The sequence below is a fragment of the Siphateles boraxobius genome, unplaced genomic scaffold (genome assembly GCF_051911475.1).
Source record: "Siphateles boraxobius isolate OS27281-9 unplaced genomic scaffold, OSU_SipBor_1 1, whole genome shotgun sequence".
Lineage (NCBI taxonomy): Eukaryota > Metazoa > Chordata > Actinopteri > Cypriniformes > Leuciscidae > Siphateles > Siphateles boraxobius.
This window is the reverse complement of record NW_027508699.1, coordinates 2,092,372-2,115,057: the sequence shown is the minus strand read 5'-3', so window position 1 is coordinate 2,115,057 and position 22,686 is coordinate 2,092,372. Positions and strand designations below refer to the sequence as shown.

At 44.1% G+C, this 22,686-nt stretch overlaps 16 non-coding genes across 16 annotated transcripts; 4 read left to right on the top strand and 12 right to left on the bottom strand.

The window, feature by feature from the left end:
* Positions 1-11,111: 11,111 nt before the first annotated feature.
* Positions 11,112-11,193, bottom strand: trnas-gcu (transfer RNA serine (anticodon GCU)). The gene has a single exon. It is a non-coding gene; the product is annotated as a tRNA-Ser (tRNA).
* A 2,698-nt stretch (positions 11,194-13,891) lies between these two features.
* trnas-gcu (transfer RNA serine (anticodon GCU)) lies at positions 13,892-13,973 on the bottom strand. Its single transcript has one exon. It is a non-coding gene; the product is annotated as a tRNA-Ser (tRNA).
* A 372-nt stretch (positions 13,974-14,345) lies between these two features.
* On the bottom strand, positions 14,346-14,427 carry trnas-gcu (transfer RNA serine (anticodon GCU)). Its single transcript has one exon. It is a non-coding gene; the product is annotated as a tRNA-Ser (tRNA).
* Positions 14,428-14,572: 145 nt separating this feature from the next.
* Positions 14,573-14,654, bottom strand: trnas-gcu (transfer RNA serine (anticodon GCU)). The gene has a single exon. It is a non-coding gene; the product is annotated as a tRNA-Ser (tRNA).
* Positions 14,655-15,390: 736 nt separating this feature from the next.
* LOC143741857 (U4 spliceosomal RNA) lies at positions 15,391-15,531 on the top strand. The gene has a single exon (XR_013205254.1). It is a non-coding gene; the product is annotated as a U4 spliceosomal RNA (small nuclear RNA).
* A 701-nt stretch (positions 15,532-16,232) lies between these two features.
* Positions 16,233-16,314, bottom strand: trnas-acu (transfer RNA serine (anticodon ACU)). Its single transcript has one exon. It is a non-coding gene; the product is annotated as a tRNA-Ser (tRNA).
* Positions 16,315-17,054: 740 nt separating this feature from the next.
* On the top strand, positions 17,055-17,195 carry LOC143741215 (U4 spliceosomal RNA). The gene has a single exon (XR_013204972.1). It is a non-coding gene; the product is annotated as a U4 spliceosomal RNA (small nuclear RNA).
* Positions 17,196-17,671: 476 nt separating this feature from the next.
* On the bottom strand, positions 17,672-17,753 carry trnas-gcu (transfer RNA serine (anticodon GCU)). The gene has a single exon. It is a non-coding gene; the product is annotated as a tRNA-Ser (tRNA).
* A 745-nt stretch (positions 17,754-18,498) lies between these two features.
* Positions 18,499-18,639, top strand: LOC143741377 (U4 spliceosomal RNA). The gene has a single exon (XR_013205027.1). It is a non-coding gene; the product is annotated as a U4 spliceosomal RNA (small nuclear RNA).
* Positions 18,640-19,340: 701 nt separating this feature from the next.
* On the bottom strand, positions 19,341-19,422 carry trnas-gcu (transfer RNA serine (anticodon GCU)). The gene has a single exon. It is a non-coding gene; the product is annotated as a tRNA-Ser (tRNA).
* Positions 19,423-19,567: 145 nt separating this feature from the next.
* On the bottom strand, positions 19,568-19,649 carry trnas-gcu (transfer RNA serine (anticodon GCU)). Its single transcript has one exon. It is a non-coding gene; the product is annotated as a tRNA-Ser (tRNA).
* Positions 19,650-19,794: 145 nt separating this feature from the next.
* Positions 19,795-19,876, bottom strand: trnas-gcu (transfer RNA serine (anticodon GCU)). Its single transcript has one exon. It is a non-coding gene; the product is annotated as a tRNA-Ser (tRNA).
* Positions 19,877-20,021: 145 nt separating this feature from the next.
* On the bottom strand, positions 20,022-20,103 carry trnas-gcu (transfer RNA serine (anticodon GCU)). Its single transcript has one exon. It is a non-coding gene; the product is annotated as a tRNA-Ser (tRNA).
* Positions 20,104-21,066: 963 nt separating this feature from the next.
* Positions 21,067-21,148, bottom strand: trnas-gcu (transfer RNA serine (anticodon GCU)). The gene has a single exon. It is a non-coding gene; the product is annotated as a tRNA-Ser (tRNA).
* Positions 21,149-21,293: 145 nt separating this feature from the next.
* On the bottom strand, positions 21,294-21,375 carry trnas-gcu (transfer RNA serine (anticodon GCU)). Its single transcript has one exon. It is a non-coding gene; the product is annotated as a tRNA-Ser (tRNA).
* A 745-nt stretch (positions 21,376-22,120) lies between these two features.
* On the top strand, positions 22,121-22,261 carry LOC143741366 (U4 spliceosomal RNA). The gene has a single exon (XR_013205026.1). It is a non-coding gene; the product is annotated as a U4 spliceosomal RNA (small nuclear RNA).
* The last annotated feature ends 425 nt before the right edge of the window (positions 22,262-22,686 follow it).

Sequence of the window (22,686 nt, the reverse complement as noted above, 5' to 3'; positions counted from 1 at the left end):
CTATATACACTACATATGTATTCTATAACGAACTCTTCCACTCTGTGATGGTCTGTCCAGATGCAGGACAATACCATTTCCCCCGTAACTGTGTATGGCCAGTAAGTTTGCTCTTTGACTGACCACATATTTTACACTGATAGTGGTAGCTTTCTTTGGTTTGCCGCTTCTTGGGGGGATCACCTCTTATCTCTCGCTCCTTATCCTCCAGGGTTGCCTTTCGCAATCTCCATTCTCGGAACCGATTGAGAGAAGCTAGTGGTGCCGGGGCTGGCTGGTAAGGAAGCCCACCTTGAGGTTGAGGTGTTGGAGCTGGTGGCGGTTGATCATGATGGCCACCCTGGGAGTGAGAAGCTGGCACTGCTGGCAACTGGTAAGTGTTCCAGCCCTGAGAGTGAGATGCTGGAGCAGGTGACGGCAGGTAAGGGGACCAGCCCTGAGAGTGAGGCGCTGGAGCAGGTGAAGGCAGGTAAGGGGACCAGCCCTGAGAGTGAGGCGCTGGAGCAGGTGACGGCAGGTAAGGGGACCAGCCCTGAGAGTGAGGCGCTGGAGCAGGTGACGGCAGGTAAGGGGACCAGCCCTGAGAGTGAGACGCTGGAGCTGAGTGTTGACCCTGCTGGCAGTAGGCAACGTCCGACGAAGCAGGGAAGACAGCATCCCCAGGCCAGTGCTGTGCTCTCGACCAGTCCTGATCTTCATTGGTTGAGCTGGCACCAGCTCCAGTGTCTGTGTGCACAGTGGGAAACACCACTCTGGCACAGCGACGTTTACGAATCACTGCCTCACCCTCACGGTTTTCTGGTTCCTGGAACTCCATAACTGTATTAGCGCGTTGAACAGGCTCGGATGGTAGGTCCCGGGCCTCCAGGAGCGATTCCTCTGCCAAATGGACCTGCTGAGGAAGCTGCACCCCTTGCAGTAACGAATTGCGGTCGGTTCTCTTCTGCCGATCCTGCAGCCTAGAGAAAATAAAAATCACAACAGAACTTTTTTGTTGTTATTTGTGTGAAATTTATCTTGTATGAATAAGTAGGTTTTTATAACGAAGTGAATGTATGAAGCTGTAAATATGAACTAACCAGGAGGACACTGTGGTGTTGTTTATAGTCACAAGTAAAAGGTTGGTGTTGTCCAGTATGTCTTTGCAGTCCTCTATTAACTGTTTGATATGACTGTAAGTCATGACAATTGACTGAGGTATTGCAAATGTTTTCCCTTTGTTGCCCTTTGGCCTATTTCTGGCTTCCCGGAACTCTTTGTAGAGTCTGAGTGCAACACACTCAGAAATCCTATTAAGATCAGGTCTTTGGGCAGCCTGGCCATGAACCATGAACAATCTGCAAAATAGATGACAAGATGACATAATCCACATTATGTGTATGTACTGTAAACACATACACGTGAATTTTGTGTCTATGTAGATACACACACACACACACACACACACACACACACACACACACACACACACACACACACACACACACACACACACACACACACACACACACACACACACACAAATATTACAAATATACTGTATATCAGAGGCAGATACCTCTCAGCTGCTTGCTGGCCTGGGGCAGAGCCACTGCGTTTCCGAGAAGCTCTCCATGGCCCTGACAAGGTCTTTTTCTTACTTTTCATGGAGTATTTGGTTGGGGACTTCTCAATGGGATCCAGGCTGGAGTACAGTCTTAATATCTCTACTATCTCAGAGTTTGAGAGAGCGGTTATTGTCCGATTGAGGCTGACAAGATACCCTGCCAAGGCATCGACCGCCTCCCATCCGGGAATTCCTCTAGGATCACACCGACTATCCTGTCACATGAAATGGAAACAAAACCAATTTTTGTACAGCTAATTTAAAAGAAAAGGTGAAGGAACAATGATTTCTGATGATGAATACATTAGCCACTTTACCAGAGTTGAAGTGATGGGCCCACTGTCCTCAAATGGGGAGCTGGAGGTACTGCTGAACACACCACTTTCAAGTGTAGATTCCTTAAGTAATTATGTGTAAACTGTGAGAGGGGTACAATGAGTTTGATAAAGTTTGTTGTGCTCATGTTACACAAATGAATTGTTGATATAACGAATCAATCACACATCACTAATCAAGAAAAATGAACCTCTGCAAACTAGGTTTACAGTAAAAATGTTTTGATTTATCATCAAATTATTAACACATCAATACCTGAGATGAAGACTGAAAATATATATTGGTGGCCTGGGGTACTGTCACATCAGGACATTCATCCTCCTGAGCTTCATCCAGCATCTCTGGTGGAATGGCACCAATTTCCTTCTGTGCACTCAGCAGATCTCCCCGGTTAGACTGCGCCAGCAAATATTCCACAGCAATACGCTCTCCTGCCATAAGTAATAAACAGAAAGATTAAAGTAGAATGAGTGAGTGAGTGAGTGAGTGAACAAAGGTGTAACCTTCAGGTAATATCGAATATTGTCCAGCATGTTTTCTTTTCTTTTTTGTGCCATAGAATCTTACCGGTAGGTTTCCCCGGGGGTATAAACTCTGGAAGAAGTCCACTTCCTAGGACTCTTTTGCTAAGGACGTTCACACTGGACATCAAACGTACATCGTACATCTTTGTACGCGATGTACCACTCATACCCAGAGCTTGCTGAGACCTATTATGGTTCCATCTGGATAACCCCTCAAGCAAGTACATCTGTGTATGTAGAGCATTACATCTCCACCCTGGCAAGACAAAAGCATTGGTGACAACAACAAAAAAAAGAATATTATGACAACTTAATACACAGCATTCATTAACTAAATGTTTCAAATATTGAGTGTTTCAGCTTGCCTGGGATGAAACCACACTGGTGCAGATGAAAGCTCTCGAGCGAGGAGGATCCTCTGCCACATCTTAGGACGTCAAGAGTTTTGTCTCCCTTCTCCAGGCCTGATCCAGTGTTAGTGTACAACTGGACACCAGGTGGATCTTGAATGCAGGGCAAGTGCTTCTGCTGTATCTCCCACACAATAGACATGCTGTCATGATTTATGAGATGCAAGCCACTTGTGTCTGTGAGGTCCCACATGGAGTCCAGCAGTTGTTTGATTAGAACGCGGGTCTCCTCAACCCCTCGGGTTCTCCTGCGGCAGTGCTTGACCAGCTCATTTGATGTGATGCTTGATAACACCTGAGAGTCAGTGGGTATGTGACCCTGTTGCTTTTTTTTAAATTCTGCCCTCTTGGCCTCTTTTGAGTCGGTAAATGTCCTCTTTGTCCCACTCAAAGATACAAGTGGACAACTTTGAGCAGAACGTGCCAAACAGTGGGTGGTGCTCCGTCGTAAGACCCTTTGTGAACCGCCTCATAAAATGGAAAATATCCAGTCTCACCGGTGACGTCCATGGTCGAAACCAAGTGAGAACCGGATCCACCCCTATAACAATAAGAAACAGACAGTAAATACAGTACATGCATCTCTGTTTGTTTCCAGTTCAAACTGCACTGATCTCCTGCCAAAACTATTGTTTGATCAAATGTGTTACGGCCTCCATTTAAAGAAACAAACCAAGGCTCAAAAGGGATTGGAGGATGCAATAAAAATGATGCCAGAAACAAGTTAAATAATGCAAAAATATTCCCAATAACAATTTGTGTTCTCTCCAGTGAACTTGAACAATTATTATAGGTTTTTATAATTGTACAATCCTCCCTAATTATAGTCTAAGTTCACTGGACCGGTAACTATACAGAGAGACAGTAGACTACATTACATTCATTTATTACATGGCTTGGCTGAATTCCAATGTAGAATGCGGTCTGTTATTTCTTGATAACAGACCGCTGCGAACTATAACAGACCGTTGCCATGCAAAACAGCGCATTGCTATGGACGCGGAAGGGACTATTTTCTTTGGCGGAAGCAATACAATCGTTTTTAAAACAATAAACTCCTTTTTAAATCAATTTGTATCAAATTAATTATTTATTTTGTAGGTAGCCATGTAATAAGCGGGATAATGTATAGAGAGGCGGTCGTTATAGCGAATAACAAGCCCTTCAGGCTGTCAAGACCTGGACCAGGACATTCATCCTCCTGAGCTTCATCCAGCATCTCTGGTGGAATGGCACCAATTTCCTTCTGTGCACTCAGCAGATCTCCCCGGTTAGACTGCGCCAGCAAATATTCCACAGCAATACGCTCTCCTGCCATAAGTAATAAACAGAAAGATTAAAGTAGAATGAGTGAGTGAGTGAGTGAGTGAACAAAGGTGTAACCTTCAGGTAATATCGAATATTGTCCAGCATGTTTTCTTTTCTTTTTTGTGCCATAGAATCTTACCGGTAGGTTTCCCCGGGGGTATAAACTCTGGAAGAAGTCCACTTCCTAGGACTCTTTTGCTAAGGACGTTCACACTGGACATCAAACGTACATCGTACATCTTTGTACGCGATGTACCACTCATACCCAGAGCTTGCTGAGACCTATTATGGTTCCATCTGGATAACCCCTCAAGCAAGTACATCTGTGTATGTAGAGCATTACATCTCCACCCTGGCAAGACAAAAGCATTGGTGACAACAACAAAAAAAAGAATATTATGACAACTTAATACACAGCATTCATTAACTAAATGTTTCAAATATTGAGTGTTTCAGCTTGCCTGGGATGAAACCACACTGGTGCAGATGAAAGCTCTCGAGCGAGGAGGATCCTCTGCCACATCTTAGGACGTCAAGAGTTTTGTCTCCCTTCTCCAGGCCTGATCCAGTGTTAGTGTACAACTGGACACCAGGTGGATCTTGAATGCAGGGCAAGTGCTTCTGCTGTATCTCCCACACAATAGACATGCTGTCATGATTTATGAGATGCAAGCCACTTGTGTCTGTGAGGTCCCACATGGAGTCCAGCAGTTGTTTGATTAGAACGCGGGTCTCCTCAACCCCTCGGGTTCTCCTGCGGCAGTGCTTGACCAGCTCATTTGATGTGATGCTTGATAACACCTGAGAGTCAGTGGGTATGTGACCCTGTTGCTTTTTTTTAAATTCTGCCCTCTTGGCCTCTTTTGAGTCGGTAAATGTCCTCTTTGTCCCACTCAAAGATACAAGTGGACAACTTTGAGCAGAACGTGCCAAACAGTGGGTGGTGCTCCGTCGTAAGACCCTTTGTGAACCGCCTCATAAAATGGAAAATATCCAGTCTCACCGGTGACGTCCATGGTCGAAACCAAGTGAGAACCGGATCCACCCCTATAACAATAAGAAACAGACAGTAAATACAGTACATGCATCTCTGTTTGTTTCCAGTTCAAACTGCACTGATCTCCTGCCAAAACTATTGTTTGATCAAATGTGTTACGGCCTCCATTTAAAGAAACAAACCAAGGCTCAAAAGGGATTGGAGGATGCAATAAAAATGATGCCAGAAACAAGTTAAATAATGCAAAAATATTCCCAATAACAATTTGTGTTCTCTCCAGTGAACTTGAACAATTATTATAGGTTTTTATAATTGTACAATCCTCCCTAATTATAGTCTAAGTTCACTGGACCGGTAACTATACAGAGAGACAGTAGACTACATTACATTCATTTATTACATGGCTTGGCTGAATTCCAATGTAGAATGCGGTCTGTTATTTCTTGATAACAGACCGCTGCGAACTATAACAGACCGTTGCCATGCAAAACAGCGCATTGCTATGGACGCGGAAGGGACTATTTTCTTTGGCGGAAGCAATACAATCGTTTTTAAAACAATAAACTCCTTTTTAAATCAATTTGTATCAAATTAATTATTTATTTTGTAGGTAGCCATGTAATAAGCGGGATAATGTATAGAGAGGCGGTCGTTATAGCGAATAACAAGCCCTTCAGGCTGTCAAGACCGCCTGTCGAGCTTGTTATTCGCTATAACGACCGCCTCTCTATTCATTATCCCTTATGTAACAACAGGGAGAGGACACCTCAATGGTTTCTGACCTTATATTTAGCTGGGGGGAAATACCTGATGAATACACTGTGTTACAGTCATGTTCAAAGTGTGCATTAAATGTATCACTTAATTATATTTATAGTTTCTAGATTTCTAGAATTTCTTCAGAGTCTATGTCCATTTAGGCTTACTAGGAAAGAAAGCATACAATAAATAAAGAAGGAAACTCAGCCTCTGTAAAAACAAAAACGTGAGAAAAACCGTGGCAGAAGCAGACCGACTGAATGATATATCTAAAAATATACATTTACAAACTACTGCTCTAAAATGAAACCATTTAAGGAGTTTGGCTCATTATTTCCACAAACGAACTGTTGTACACTTTGCCTGAAAAGCGAGCAGCAATTGATCTTCAGGTTACATTTCCTGTGTAACATTAGGCTGTCTTCTGCTCATTTTTAAGGCAAAGAGTACAACAGCTCATTTGTGCAAATAATTAGCCAAACTTCTTGAATGGTATGGCAGTTTCAATTCAGAGCAGTGGTCAGTAAATTAATATTTTTAGGATTATGCATTCAGTCGGTCGGTGATCGACCTTTCTCTCGCTGTTTTATTACAGCGGCCGTGTTTCTTTTTTACAAATGTGTCATAATTCCATATGAAGCTGCTGCTCACTCTGTGTAAAGAATAAACAATGCGTATTCTCCATTGTAGCATCAGTAAATTTGGGATCAATACCGTGGTCTATTTAAGAAAGCAGTGAACGTGCACTTATCCCAACTATCTACACCTGGCTTGACATAGCTTCACCTTCTCATCCTGGCTCGGCAAACGTGCAACCGATTAAGCCGCGATGAGCAGATCAAACTAAGTCAAGCTGCGCTTTTTCCTTCATCCTGAATTTCTTCATTCTACTTTTGTGCAACAGCCCCCAGAGGCACATGTAATAGACACATCACAACACAAATTAAAAGGCATCGCACCTGTCTCACTGCAGCAGTCTCTGTCCACATATATGGCATCTGGCTGTGGCTCATCAGCATCGCTGTACCTTTGGACGATGCCACTCACCAGTGGTCAGCACAGAATTCAGCACTTGCCCAAATTCATTGCCGATATTAGACATCCATGTGGCTGTGCCCTCAACGCCACCAACAAGTTTTTCTGTGATCTATATAAAAAAAACACGTCTCAGAAATGATCGGCTATGCTAACAAACTGAATGAAATCAAGTTTACATACAGTATGTTTACATTTACCTTCTTAGTAGAGTCCAGTTTCAAGATTCTACCAAGCGTTGAAGTGATCACACCCTTCAACTCGTCAAGGTGACTCAGAATGTCATTGGCATGAACCGTCTCAAACCACTGGGAAAGGGGCAGGGGACTGAAGGGTGGTGGCGGCTGATACACAGCTTCAGACGGGGTGAGGACACAGGACTTTTTGTGGACCTCACAATCAGTGAGGTAGTCGATGGTCCGCCTAGCCCACTCCTCACTGTGTATCTCCTGCAAGGCTTGCTGTAAATAGCTGGAGCTGTTCCCTAATGTTCTTGGGCGCAACATCGCAACACACCTCCTGTCCAGTGCCAAATGGGTTGTGAGGACAGCTGGGAATTTGTAACGGTGGGAGGGATCGAGCTGTTTTAAAATGTCAATGCTCCAAGGGCAGACGGGAATCATGCATTTGCTGCACCTTGGATAGTCTCCACCCACCAGGTAATATTTCGAATCAATGTCAATTACCTCCCTGGCTTTAGTGTAAATGCCAGAATGGTGCATCTTTCTATTGCACTGGGTGCATTTCAGAGGGATGCCCCACATCCGCATTGGAGCCCACAGGAACATCCGCTGGCGGAAATAATTATGTGGATCAGGAGGTGAGATGGATTTGGTGGGGCTGGGGGGATGAAACCAGTTCTGAGACAGGTTTTGTTTCGGCTGTCCAGTACTGTCATATAAAATGTGGGCGATCCACTCCTGGTCAGCTGGCTGGATGACTCTGGTGAACTGCTTGGGTAGAAAATTCACCCAGTTTACCTCAGGAGGCTGCAGAGTGAGTGGGTGTCGTGGTGGTGCTAGAGACGTCTCATGGGCTGTGGGAGGAGCAGGAACAGGGGCAGGAACATAGGGTGGGTCACTGGGTTGCAGTGTCGTCTCTTGGGCTATATGGGAGTGGTAGGAGCAGCAACATCCGGGAGGTCTGTTGGACAGGTCAAAAGGTGACATTCCTCTATGTGCTGTAACAATCCAAAAGCCCCCCAGGCCTTTGCACCACACTGCTCACACTGCTCCTGGGTGTGGTAGTCTGACAGGTGCTGCGTGAAGTCCTCGCACATCACTTCCTGACTACACAGCGAGCATGTGATAGACTTCCCCTCACTCATCCTGCACAGAGCTGGAGTTTTCTGACCTACACCTGTCTGTAGGGCTGGGCAAAAAAAAATATTTTTTGATTAACGTTTTTTTTTAAATGTGGTTGACTCTCAAACACCACAAAGTGGTGTTTTTTCCCATATTTATTTATCTATTACCCAAAAGCCAGTAGTAGTTTTCCTCCACTGTTCATAGGCTTGCAAACTCCATTTTATAGCTAATGATGTGAGATTTTATGTTTGTTTTATCTTAATCATAAAATAACCTCAACTAGTGCTGCACGATTAATCATATCGCAATCCCGATGTCAAGCCTACGCAATTATATGATGGAAAATGCTGCGATTTTTTATGAAATTAACCAATTTGGGCTGTGTGAGGCGCATGTGAGATCCGCGTCTGTCAGCAGCGGCTGGTCTTAAAGGGACAGTACACAGTAGCCACTAATTATATCTTTCGTTAAAATTAATCAAAGAACAAAGGGAACAGAGAAAAAACACTCACTGCTCTTGACTAAAGAACTTTTGTAACTTTAAAAAGGATTAGTCTATTTATAATTTATAATTAATACAGCGCAAACTGTTTGATAACTTTATTCAATTTCTGCATAGCAATTTCTGCTTCCTGTTAGACAGGAAGGGCACAGGTAAATATGATTCTGTTTTAATGTACCCAAGTGTACCTAAAATAAAAAGAGTTTAATATACAGGTTTGTAGCTCTTAATGTCTTTTTATTAATTAACCACTTGTAAACTAATGTTCACTTTTCTTTTCTTTTCTTTTTTTTTATGAATATAGGATTTGTGTTAAATATATATTCATTGAGTCGAATCGAAATCGAATTTAGAATTGAAATCAAAAAAACGAATCGAGAATCAAAATCGAATCGAATTGAGAGCTTGTGAATCGAAATCTAATCGAATTGTAACATCTGAATTGATACCCAGCCCTCCCTACCTGTCTGTGGTCCTGGAACTTTAACAGCTTCCCCAACTGCTGCACTGGCCTGAGAAACTGTAGCTGTTGCACCTGCACTGGCCTGTAAACTCTCAGCTGACCTGAGACACAGCTGACCTGCACTGGATGCTGCTTTCCCTGCTGACTGGGAAAAACCAAACTGGGTTGCAGCACTGGCCTGTGGAGCCCTCAGCTGACCTTCACTGGATGCTGCTGTCCCTGCCTTCTCTGCTGACTGGGAAAAATCAAAGTGGGTTTACATTTAAAGTACATTTCCACTAATAATTACATACTCACACTGTTTAACACTGGAAACAAACAGTAGAACTGAGGAGAAACCATTTTCCAGTATATTTTCATCACATCACAGGTTTAATGATTCAATGGCATCGTTTACCTGGTGGTATCCACACTTGCAGGGGATCTTTTTCCCAAATATGTCTAGTCTGCGGACAGTAGTTTGACCTTTCAGGGGAGTCAGAGGACAATCAGCAATCCGCTGTATTACCGCCCTCCATCTCCTGGACCCCGGCCTCTTGCCAGTTGTAAATGTGTACTTTCCCTGGGCATACAGGGACATCACACCTGCCCAGTATGCATCTGGTTTCACAGTCTTTGTCATTTCTGCAGATATTAGGGACAATATATGGAAAACAACAAAAATGAACTGTAACAGATGGAAATACTACTCAACTTCTACTGATCACCACAAGCAAGGCTTTATTTCTCAATATTTCAGCAATATATGTCTATCAAATGAACAGTATAGCCTACCCTATCATATGAAAAATTTGTTGATTGATAACAGTAATTAATTTCACAATTTATTTTACTCAGAAAGTTAATCCATAGGTCTACACTTCAACTAGGGTCTTCGTGCTGACGTCACTAGATTATTAAAAAAGCACACAAAAACACCTCAGGCGTTAACGGTTTTCACATCAGGTCAATGACACAAAACATAGTTAGATGAGCACCATTTATCGTAGAAAAATCTTTTAAACGACGACATTAACTGACCAAACAGACAAACAAACAAACGGCTAGCTTACGTTACCCTACGTAAACAGGGTTTACATCTAGTCTAATTAACCTTACACAATAAATATCGTAGTACAATCCGAATGTGTTAATGTAACAGAAAGAAAGAGACTAAATGTAAACGTAGGCCCTTATCGTAGTTTATTTAGAAAAATTCACAACAGCGGGTCATTTTAACGTATGGGGTTAACGTTACCGTTAAGTTACGTTACCCTTTCAACATTGTTTCCCACGTCCAAAGGAGCTAAAATTAGCAAAAACCTACTGTCTCATAGACTTTAAACATTCACCCTAAAGTCTATTATTATTATAACATACCTGTCAACGTCGCGAACCTGAGTTTGTAACCTGTCACTAAACGGTGGCCATCCAATCAGTGACGAGATTCGCATGACAACCTTACGCTGTATGATGGCTAAGGTCCCTCACCAATCAGACAACCGTGCGTCGAGGCAGCAGTTGTTGATGATTGGATGCGTTGCAACATACATTTTTTTTTTTTAAATGCGTTGCAACATCGTTTCTTAGGAACTGATTGGCTGTTTTACCCCATGTTAGGACCTCGTTCGGATATGTTAGGAATTGTTAGGACTTGTTAGGAGAGCGTTAGGACTTGTAAGGACTTGTTAGGAGAGCGTTAGGATGTGTTTAGCTGTCCTACTGCCGGCGGGTACGGCCACCTCGTCACTCGCCTGCACAACTTCCCGAAGCTGGTGTCTTTCTGCAGCTATTTTAATGATGATGTCGTTAAAGTCGGCAGCAATGTCCTTTGAACGGCTTTTCCATGCGCACTTGGCTCTCTCGAAACACTAAAGACATCAAACGACGAGGATGGGATTCGAACCCACGCGTGCAGAGCACAATGGATTAGCAGTCCATCGCCTTAACCACTCGGCCACCTCGTCACTACGCCTGCACATCTGCCCGAAGCTGGGCTGTGGTGTGTTTCTGCAGCTATTTTAATGGTGATGTCGTTAAAGTCGGCAGCAATGTACTTTGAACGGCTTTTCCATGCGACATGGCTCTCTCGAAACACTAAAGACAACAAATGAAGACGATGGGATTCGAACACACGCATAAAGAGTGGATTAGCAGTCCATCGCCTTAACCATTCGGCCACCTTGTCACTCACCTGCACGTCTTTAGGAGGAAGGTTGGGAAAGAGGGACATGTGCTTATGTTTCTTTTGTGTGCTGCTTCTGCTTTGTTGGTAAGAACCTAGAGAGAACGCCTGGGTCAAGAAAATGGCAGCATAGCTTACATTGGACCTCTCTCAGAATATGTTTGCAGTGTCCTTGCAATCTTCATTATCCTACCCAAACTGGTAGGGGGCTCATCGAATCGATCCAAAACTCAAACATGTTCTTGGAGATTGAGGGTTATAACTCTGGCCCTTTGTTACCAGGATAGCCATAAGTATCTCCCATCAAAAATACCGCACATTTTGTTCTTTGAGCTAAGAGAGAACAATTAATAAACCTCTATGTGCATTTCACTCACCTGTTTCATAGACACACCATGCAGCCGGCCGTTCCAAAAGGCTGATTACATGGCAGTTTAAAACGTGATACCACCCTGTCGTTCCATGTCCAGATAAAAGCACAGGAGACGTCGCTACCTTGTCTGGCTTTCTTTCGTCTGGCGAACGACGAGGATGGGATTCGAACCCACGCCTGCAGAGCTCAATGGCCGGTCCAGAATGAATCTGGCTTTCCTTCCTTTGGCATCTCTATAGGACAAGAGGCAGTCATTAGGCTGTTGTAGGCAACATGTAGGTCTACATGCACAGACAGACAGACAGATAGATAGGAAATTAAGCAACTACAATATAAGGTTGTATGTTTTTTTCCACAGTCTCAACTAATTTGGTCAAGAATATTTCAAGTCTTAAGTTTCTGAGACACTGTTTCATTTATATTGTTATGCTAATGTGAAATAGTTTGTTCAGATCTCATCAGATGGCATGAACTGATGGTTGTCGGTTATTAAAAATGTAATCAAAACAGTTTAGTGATGAAAGAAATGGAAAAAATGATACTCTCTCACTCACAATCTCTCTCTCTCTCTCTCTCACACACACACACACACACACACACACACACATTCACATTCACTCACTCACTCTCTCTTTGAAAAAATGGCTGTTATTTTACAAACTGAAATTGTATGAGAACTGAACTGAAATCACAACACAAGCCAATCCTGTTTCTTCATGTTTGTTAAGAAATTATCATACCCACTCTTTCACTCACTCTTATTCTCTCTCACACACACTTTATAGCACTCTCTTTGAAAACAATTGGTATCATAAATTGTATGATGAATGACATGAATATATATTAAAATATCCAATTCAGTTTACCTTGATGCCTATTTTCTGTGTCAATTTCTTATCCTATTGCAATAGACGTTATATGGTCAGATGGTGTAACCAATATTTTGTCTAAAAGACTAATATTGTACAAAAAAGTTAATATGAATAATAATTTAATACTCTACTACACTGTAATAATGGGTGTTTAAACCATTTGTACTCAAATGGTCAAAGAATAGACATAAAACAAGATGTTTACAGCATATAGTCTTGCTCAGTACAACGAAAAACCCATATAATTTATAATAAAACATATTCTCATATGATATTACTAAATAAACTACTAATTTCATGCAATTGCATGAACTCTAGGAGGTGTGAAATATTACATATTGGTCATTTTTTGTGGTTACACCATTTGACAGTTTAACGGGCTGTCAGTTCTATCTTTTGTTAAAAATAGTATAAATGTCATATTAAATAATAATTAACATAGCGATCAGTTTTCTGACCATCTTATCAAACTTAGCAGCGACATTTAACACTTGACACAGACACAAAATCGAGCATCTCTGTTCTAGTTTAATTTGATGGACACAAGAAAGACACGCAAAAGACACTTAAAAACGTTCAGTAAAGAAAATAATTAACATTGCGATCAGCTTAAGGTTTGTGACCGTCTTATCAAACTTCACGAAAAACATCCAACGTTTGTCACAGCAGAAGTATTTACAAACACACCACATACTTTTACGATTACAATTCAGTGATTTACATAATTTTAGTAAGTTCTACTTACTTTTAGTGTCGAGAGATATTCGCCGCCGGTAAATAAAGTTACCTCAGAATGAACTGTGACATCGTCTTCATCAGTCAACCAATGAGAACACTGTGCGCACGGGGCCCTGTTTCGACGCATCTGATTGGCTCTTTTGCCCCCCTTGGAGCGGCAACTGTTTCGAAGCATATGATTGGCTCTTTTGCCCCGCTGTTGTTAGGAGTTAGGACACTGTTAGGAGTTGTCAGGACTTTGTTAGGAGTTGTCAGGACTTTGTTAGGAGTTGTTAGGACTTTGTTTGGACTTGTTAGGACTTTGTTAGGATTGATAGAGCAGTCCATTTAGTGGAGGTTACGGCCACCTCGTCACTCACCTGCTCATCTGGCCGAAGCTGGGCTGTGGTGTGTTTCTGCAGCTATTTTATGGATGATGTTGTTAAAGTCGGCAGCAATGTCATTTGAACGACTTTTCCATGCGCACTTGGCTCTCTCGAAACACTAAAGACATCAAACGACGAGGATAGGATTCGAACCCACGCGTGCAGAGCACAATGGATTAGCAGTCCATCGCCTTAACCACTCAGCCACCTCGTCACTACGCCTGCACATCTGCCCGAAGCTGGGGTGTGGTGTGTTTCTGCAGCTATTTTAAGGATGATGTCGTTAAAGTCGGCAGCAATGTCATTTGAACGGCTTTTCCATGTGCACTTGGCTCTCTCGAAACACTAAAGACATCAAACGACGAGGATGGGATTCGAACCCACGCGTGCAGAGCACAATGGATTAGCAGTCATTCGCCTTAACCACTCGGCCACCTCGTCACTACGCCTGCACATCTGCCCGAAGCAGGGGTGTCGTATGTTTCTGCAGCTATTTTAGGGATTATGTCGTTAAAGTCTGCAGCAATGTCATTTGAACGGCTTTTCCATGCGCAATTGGCTCTCTCGAAACACTAAAGACATCAAACGACGAGGATGGGATTCGAACCCACGCGTGCAGAGCACAATGGATTAGCAGTCCATCGCCTTAAACACTCGGCCACCTCGTCACTACGCCTGCACATCTGCCCGAAGCAGGGGTGTGGTATGTTTCTGCAGCTATTTTAGGGATGATGTCGTTAAAGTCGGCAGCAATGTCATTTGAACGGCTTTTTCATGCGCACTTGGCTCTCTCGAAACACTAAAGACATCAAACGACGAGGATGGGATTCGAACCCACGCGTGCAGAGCACAATGGATTAGCAGTCCATCGCCTTAACCGCTCGGCCACCTCGTCACTTCGTCTGCACATCTGCCCGAAGCTGGGGTGTGGTGTGTTTCTGCAGCTATTTTAAGGATGATGTTGTTAAAGTCGGCAGCAATGTACTTTGAACAGCTTTTCCATGCGCACTTGGCTCTCTCGAAACACAACAAACGAAGACGATGGGATTCGAACCCACACTTAAAGAGCACAATGGATTAGCAGTCCATCGCTTTAACCACTCGGCCACCTTGTCACTCACCTGCACATTTTTAGGAGGAAGGTTGGGAAACTCACAACTGTGTTGACAGGGAGATGTGCGTATGTTTCTTTTGTGCTGCTTCTGCTTTGTTGGTAAGAACCTAGAGAGAACGCCTGGGTCAAGAAAATGGCAGCATAGCTTACATTGGACATCTCTCAGAATATGTTTGCAGTGTCCTTGCACTCTTCATTATCCTACCCAAACTGGTAGGGGGCTCATCGAATCGATCCAAAACTCAAACATGTTCTTGGAGATTGAGGGTCATAACTCTGGCCCTGTGTTACCAGGATAGCCATAAGTATCTCCCATCAAAAATACCGCACATTTTGTTCTTTGAGCTAAGAGAGAACAATTAATAAACCTCTATGTCCATTTCACTCACCTGTTTCATAGACACACCATGCAGCCGGCCGTTCCAAAAGGCTGATTACATGGCAGTTTAAAATGTGATACCACCCTGTCGTTCCATGTCCATATAAAACCACAGGAGACGTCGCTACCTTGTCTGGCATTCTTTCGCAGAGGCAATATCATAGTCTATGAGGCTCATCCGAGACGTGATCTTTGCTGGTTGAAAACTTTACCCAATACCCCGCTGGGATGACTTGAAATACAGTCAGGCTTGGCAATTTTTGACAGTCTCTTAAGAGGCTTCATGGCTAGTTGTAAAAGGGAATTGTACTTTTTCTTTTTTTATGTTCTGTTTTCACTGTGGTGACGAAAGCATAAGCTTGAACGTGGCTGGTTTAGACAGGATTTGGACCTCCCTTGAACGTGTTTTTGTATTTAAAATGATTATATCCATTAACCAGGAGGCGTATTGTATTGATCCGGATCTCAGCAACGTTTTCAGAAATGAACATGAGCTTTATATACAGCTATAATTAAAAGCTTGCCATGAGCGGCACCCCTGCGGTTGACCTGTCCTCTAGGCTCCCTGTGAAACTAAACACCAAGGATGGGACTCAAACCCATGCGCACAGAGCACAAAGGATTAGAGAGACACGCAGCAACTCGCCTGCACGTAGAGTTTTTCTGCATCTATCTTTAGTATGATGACGTTGTAGTTGGAAGCAAAAAGCTTTGCCAGGCACACTTGGCTTTCTTGAACACTAAAGACATCAAACGACGAGGATGGGATTCAGACCCACGCATGCAGAGCACAATGGATTAGCAGTCCATCGCCTTAACCACTCGGCCTCCTCGTCACTCACCTGCTCATCTGGCCGAAGCTGGGCTGTGGTGTGTTTCTGCAGCTATTTTATGGATGATGTCGTTAAAGTCGGTATGAATGTCATTTGAACGACTTTTCCATGCGCACTTGGCTCTCTCGAAACACTAAAGACATCAAACGACGAGGATGGGATTTGAACCCACGCGTGCAGAGCACAATGGATTAGTAGTCCATCGCCTTAACCACTCAGCCACCTCGTCACTACACCTGCACATCTGCCCGAAGCTGGGCTGTGGTGTGTTTCTGCAGCTATTTTAAGGATGATGTCGTTAAAGTCGGCAGCAATATACTTTGAACAGCTTTTCCATGCGCACTTGGCTCTCTCGAAACACAACAAACGAAGACGATGGGATTCGAACACACGCATAAAGAGCACAATGGATTAGCAGTCCATCGCCTTAACCATTCGGCCACCTTGTCACTCACCTGCACGTCTTTAGGAGGAAGGTTGGGAAACTCACAGCTGTGTTGATAGAGGGACATGTGCTTATGTTTCTTTTGTGTGCTGCTTCTGCTTTGTTGGTAAGAACCTAGAGAGAACGCCTGGGTCAAGAAAATGGCAGCATAGCTTACATTGGACCTCTCTCAGAATATGTTTGCAGTGTCCTTGCACTCTTCATTATCCTACCCAAACTGGTAGGGGGCTCATCGAATCGATCCAAAACTCAAACATGTTCTTGGAGATTGAGGGTTATAACTCTGGCCCTTTGTTACCAGGATAGCCATAAGTATCTCCCATCAAAAATACCGCACATTTTGTTCTTTGAGCTAAGAGAGAACAATTAATAAACCTCTATGTCCATTTCACTCACCTGTTTCATAGACACACCATGCAGCCGGCCGTTCCAAAAGGCTGATTACATGGCAGTTTAAAACGTGATACCACCCTGTCGTTCCATGTCCAGATAAAAGAAAATGAGATGTCGCTACCTTGTCTGGCATTCTTTCGCAGAGGCAATATCATAGTCTGTGAGGCTCATCCGAGACGTGATCGTTGCTGGTTGAAAACTTTACCCAATACCCCGCTAGGATGACTTGAAATACAGTCAGCCTTGGCAATTTTTGACAGTCTCTTAAGAGGCTTCATGACTAGTTGTAAAAGGGAATTGTACTTTTGCTTTTTTTACATTCTGTTTTCGCTGTGGTGTCGAAAGCATAAGCTTGAACGTGGCTGGTTTAGACAGGATTTGGACCTCCTTTGAACGTGTTTTTATATTTAAAATGATTATATCCATTAACCAGGAGGCTTATTGTATTGATCTGGATCTCAGCAACATTTTCAGAAATGAACATGAGCTTTATATACAGCTATAATTAAAAGCTTGCCATGAGCGGCACCTCTGCGGTTGACCTGTCCTCTAGGCTCCCTGTGAAACTAAACACCAAGGATGGGACTCAAACCCATGCGCACAGAGCACAAAGGATTAGAGAGACACGCAGCAAATCGACTGCACGTAGAGTTTTTCTGCATCTATCTTTAGTATGATGACGTTGTAGTTGGAAGCAAAAAGCTTTGCCAGGCAGACTTGGCTCTCTCGAAACACTAAAGACATCAAACGACGAGGATGGGATTCGAACCCACGCGTGCAGAACACAATGGATTAGCAGTCCATCGCCTTAACCACTCGGCCACCTCCTCACTACGCCTGTACATCTGCCCGAAGCTGGCGTGTGGTGTGTTTCTGCAGCTATTTTAAGGATGATGTCGTTAAAGTCGGCAGCAATGTCATTTGAACGGCTTTTCCATGCGCACTTGGCTCTCTCGAAACACTAAAGACATCAAATGACGAGGATGGTATTCGAACCCACACTTAAAGAGCACAATGGATTAGCAGTCCATCGCTTTAACCACTCGGCCACCTTGTCACTCACCTGCACATTTTTAGGAGGAAGGTTGGGAAACTCACAACTGTGTTGACAGGGAGATGTGCGTATGTTTCTTTTGTGTGCTGCTTCTGCTTTGTTGGTAAGAACCTAGAGAGAACGCCTGGGTCAAGAAAATGGCAGCATAGCTTACATTGGACATCTCTCAGAATATGTTTGCAGTGTCCTTGCACTCTTCATTATCCTACCCAAACTGGTAGGGGGCTCATCGAATCGATCCAAAACTCAAACATGTTCTTGGAGATTGAGGGTCATAACTCTGGCCCTGTGTTACCAGGATAGCCATAAGTATCTCCCATCAAAAATACCGCACATTTTGTTCTTTGAGCTAAGAGAGAACAATTAATAAACCTCTATGTCCATTTCACTCACCTGTTTCATAGACACACCATGCAGCCGGCCGTTCCAAAAGGCTGATTACATGGCAGTTTAAAATGTGATACCACCCTGTCGTTCCATGTCCGTATAAAACCACAGGAGACGTCGCTACCCCGTCTGGCATTCTTTCGCAGAGGCAATATCATAGTCTATGAGGCTCATCCGAGACGTGATCTTTGCTGGTTGAAAACTTTACCCAATACCCCGCTGGGATGACTTGAAATACAGTCAGCCTTGGCAATTTTTGACAGTCTCTTAAGAGGCTTCATGGCTAGTTGTAAAAGGGAATTGTACTTTTTCTTTTTTTACGTTCTGTTTTCACTGTGGTGTCGAAAGCATAAGCTTGAACGTGGCTGGTTTAGACAGGATTTGGACCTCCCTTGAACGTGTTTTTGTATTTAAAATGATTATATCCATTAAACAGGAGGCTTATTGTATTGATCCGGATCTCAGCAACGTTTTCAGAAATGAACATGAGCTTTATATACAGCTATAATTAAAAGCTTGCCATGAGCGGCACCCCTGCGGTTGACCTGTCCTCTAGGCTCCCTGTGAAACTAAACACCAAGGATGGGACTCAAACCCATGCGCACAGAGCACAAAGGATTAGAGAGACACGCAGCAACTCGCCTGCACGTAGAGTTTTTCTGCATCTATCTTTAGTATGATGACGTTGTAGTTGGAAGCAAAAAGCTTTGCCAGGCACACTTGGCTTTCTTGAACACTAAAGACATCAAACGACGAGGATGGGATTCAGACCCACGCGTGCACAGCACAATGGATTAGCAGTCCATCGCCTTAACCACTCGGCCACCTCGTCACTCACCTGCTCATCTGGCAGAAGCTGGGCTGTGGTGTGTTTCTGCAGCTATTTTATGGATGATGTCGTTAAAGTCGGCAGCAATGTCATTTGAACGACTTTTCCATGCGCACTTGGCTCTCTCGAAACACTAAAGACATCAAACGACGAGGCTGGGATTTGAACCCACGCGTGCAGAGCACAATGGATTAGCAGTCCATCGCCTTAACCACTCAGCCACCTCGTCACTACGCCTGCACATCTGCCCGAAGCTGGGGTGTGGTTTGTTTCTGCAGCTATTTTAAGGATGATGTCGTTAAAGTCGGCAGCAATGTCATTTGAACGGCTTTTCCATGTGCACTTGGCTCTCTCGAAACACTAAAGACATCAAACGACGAGGATGGGATTCAAACCCACGCGTGCAGAGCACAATGGATTAGCAGTCCATCGCCTTAACCACTCGGCCACCTCGTCACTACGCCTGCACATTTGCCCGAAGCAGGGGTGTCGTATGTTTCTGCAGCTATTTTAGGGATGATGTCGTTAAAGTCTGCAGCAATGTCATTTGAACGGCTTTTCCATGCGCAATTGGCTCTCTCGAAACACTAAAGACATCAAACGACGAGGATGGGATTCGAACCCACGCGTGCAGAGCACAATGGATTAGCAGTCCATCGCCTTAACCACTCGGCCACCTCGTCACTACGCCTGCACATCTGCCCGAAGCAGGGGTGTGGTATGTTTCTGCAACTATTTTAGGGATGATGTCGTTAAAGTCGGCAGCAATGTCATTTGAACGGCTTTTTCATGCACACTTGGCTCTCTCGAAACACTAAAGACATCAAACGACGAGGATGGGATTCGAACCCACGCGTGCAGAGCACAATGGATTAGCAGTCCATCGCCTTAACCGCTCGGCCACCTCGTCACTTCGTCTGCACATCTGCCCGAAGCTGGGGTGTGGTGTGTTTCTGCAGCTATTTTAAGGATGATGTCGTTAAAGTCGGCAGCAATGTACTTTGAACAGCTTTTCCATGCGCACTTGGCTCTCTCGAAACACTAAAGACAACAAACGAAGACGATGGGATTCGAACACACGCATAAAGAGCACAATGGATTAGCAGTCAATCGCCTTAACCATTCGGCCACCTTGTCACTCACCTGCACGTCTTTAGGAGGAAGGTTGGGAAACTCACAGCTGTGTTGATAGAGGGACATGTGCTTATGTTTCTTTTGTGTGCTGCTTCTGCTTTGTTGGTAAGAACCTAGAGAGAACGCCTGGGTCAAGAAAATGGCAGCATAGCTTACATTGGACCTCTCTCAGAATATGTTTGCAGTGTCCTTGCACTCTTCATTATCCTACCCAAACTGGTAGGGGGCTCATCGAATCGATCCAAAACTTGAGCTTTATATACAGCTATAATTAAAAGCTTGCCATGAGCGGCACCCCTGCGGTTGACCTGTCCTCTAGGCTCCCTGTGAAACTAAACACCAAGGATGGGACTCAAACCCATGCGCACAGAGCACAAAGGATTAGAGAGACACGCAGCAACTCGCCTGCACGTAGAGTTTTTCTGCATCTATCTTTAGTATGATGACGTTGTAGTTGGAAGCAAAAAGCTTTGCCAGGCACACTTGGCTTTCTTGAACACTAAAGACATCAAACGACGAGGATGGGATTCAGACCCACGCATGCAGAGCACAATGGATTAGCAGTCCATCGCCTTAACCACTCGGCCTCCTCGTCACTCACCTGCTCATCTGGCCGAAGCTGGGCTGTGGTGTGTTTCTGCAGCTATTTTATGGATGATGTCGTTAAAGTCGGCAGCAATGTCATTTGAACGGCTTTTCCATGCGCACTTGGCTCTCTCGAAACACTAAAGACATCAAACGACGAGGATGGGATTTGAACCCACGCGTGCAGAGCACAATGGATTAGCAGTCCATCGCCTTAACCACTCGGCCACCTCGTCACTACGCCTGCACATCTGCCCGAAGCTGGGGTGTGGTGTGTTTCTGCAGCTATTTTAAGGATGATGTCGTTAAAGTCGGCAGCAATGTCATTTGAACGGCTTTTCCATGTGCACTTGGCTCTCTCGAAACACTAAAGACATCAAACGACGAGGATGGGATTCGAACCCACGCGTGCAGAGCACAATGGATTAGCAGTCCATCGCCTTAACCACTCAGCCACCTCGTCACTACACCTGCACATCTGCCCGAAGCTGGGGTGTGGTGTGTTTCTGCAGCTATTTTAAGGATGATGTCGTTAAAGTCGGCAGCAATGTCATTTGAACGGCTTTTCCATGTGCACTTGGCTCTCTCGAAACACTAAAGACAACAAACGAAGACGATGGGATTCGAACACACGCATAAAGAGCACAATGGATTAGCAGTCCATCGCCTTAACCATTCGGCCACCTTGTCACTCACCTGCACGTCTTTAGGAGGAAGGTTGGGAAACTCACAGCTGTGTTGACAGGGAGATGTGCGTATGTTTCTTTTGTGTGCTGCTTCTGCTTTGTTGGTAAGAACCTAGAGAGAACGCCTGGGTCAAGAAAATGGCAGCATAGCTTACATTGGACATCTCTCAGAATATGTTTGCAGTGTCCTTGCACTCTTCATTATCCTACCCAAACTGGTAGGGGGCTCATCGAATCGATCCAAAACTCAAACATGTTCTTGGAGATTGAGGGTCATAACTCTGGCCCTGTGTTACCAGGATAGCCATAAGTATCTCCCATCAAAAATACCGCACATTTTGTTCTTTGAGCTAAGAGAGAACAATTAATAAACCTCTATGTCCATTTCACTCACCTGTTTCATAGACACACCATGCAGCCGGCCGTTCCAAAAGGCTGATTACATGGCAGTTTAAAATGTGATCCCACCCTGTTGTTCCATGTCCATATAAAACCACAGGAGACGTCGCTACCTTGTCTGGCATTCTTTCGCAGAGGCAATATCATAGTCTATGAGGCTCATCCGAGACGTGATCTTTGCTGGTTGAAAACTTTACCCAATACCCCGCTGGGATGACTTGAAATACAGTCAGCCTTGGCAATTTTTGACAGTCTCTTAAGAGGCTTCATGGCTAGTTCTAAAAGGGAATTGTACTTTTTCTTTTTTTACGTTCTGTTTTCACTGTGATGACGAAAGCATAAGCTTGAACGTGGCTGGTTTAGACAGGATTTGGACCTCCCTTGAACGTGTTTTTGTATTTAAAATGACTATATCCATTAACCAGGAGGCGTATTGTATTGATCCGGATCTCAGCAACGTTTTCAGAAATGAACATGAGCTTTATATACAGCTATAATTAAAAGCTTGCCATGAGCGGCACCCCTGCGGTTGACCTGTCCTCTAGGCTCCCTGTGAAACTAAACACCAAGGATGGGACTCAAACCCATGCGCACAGAGCACAAAGGATTAGAGAGACACGCAGCAACTCGCCTGCACGTAGAGTTTTTCTGCATCTATCTTTAGTATGATGACGTTGTAGTTGGAAGCA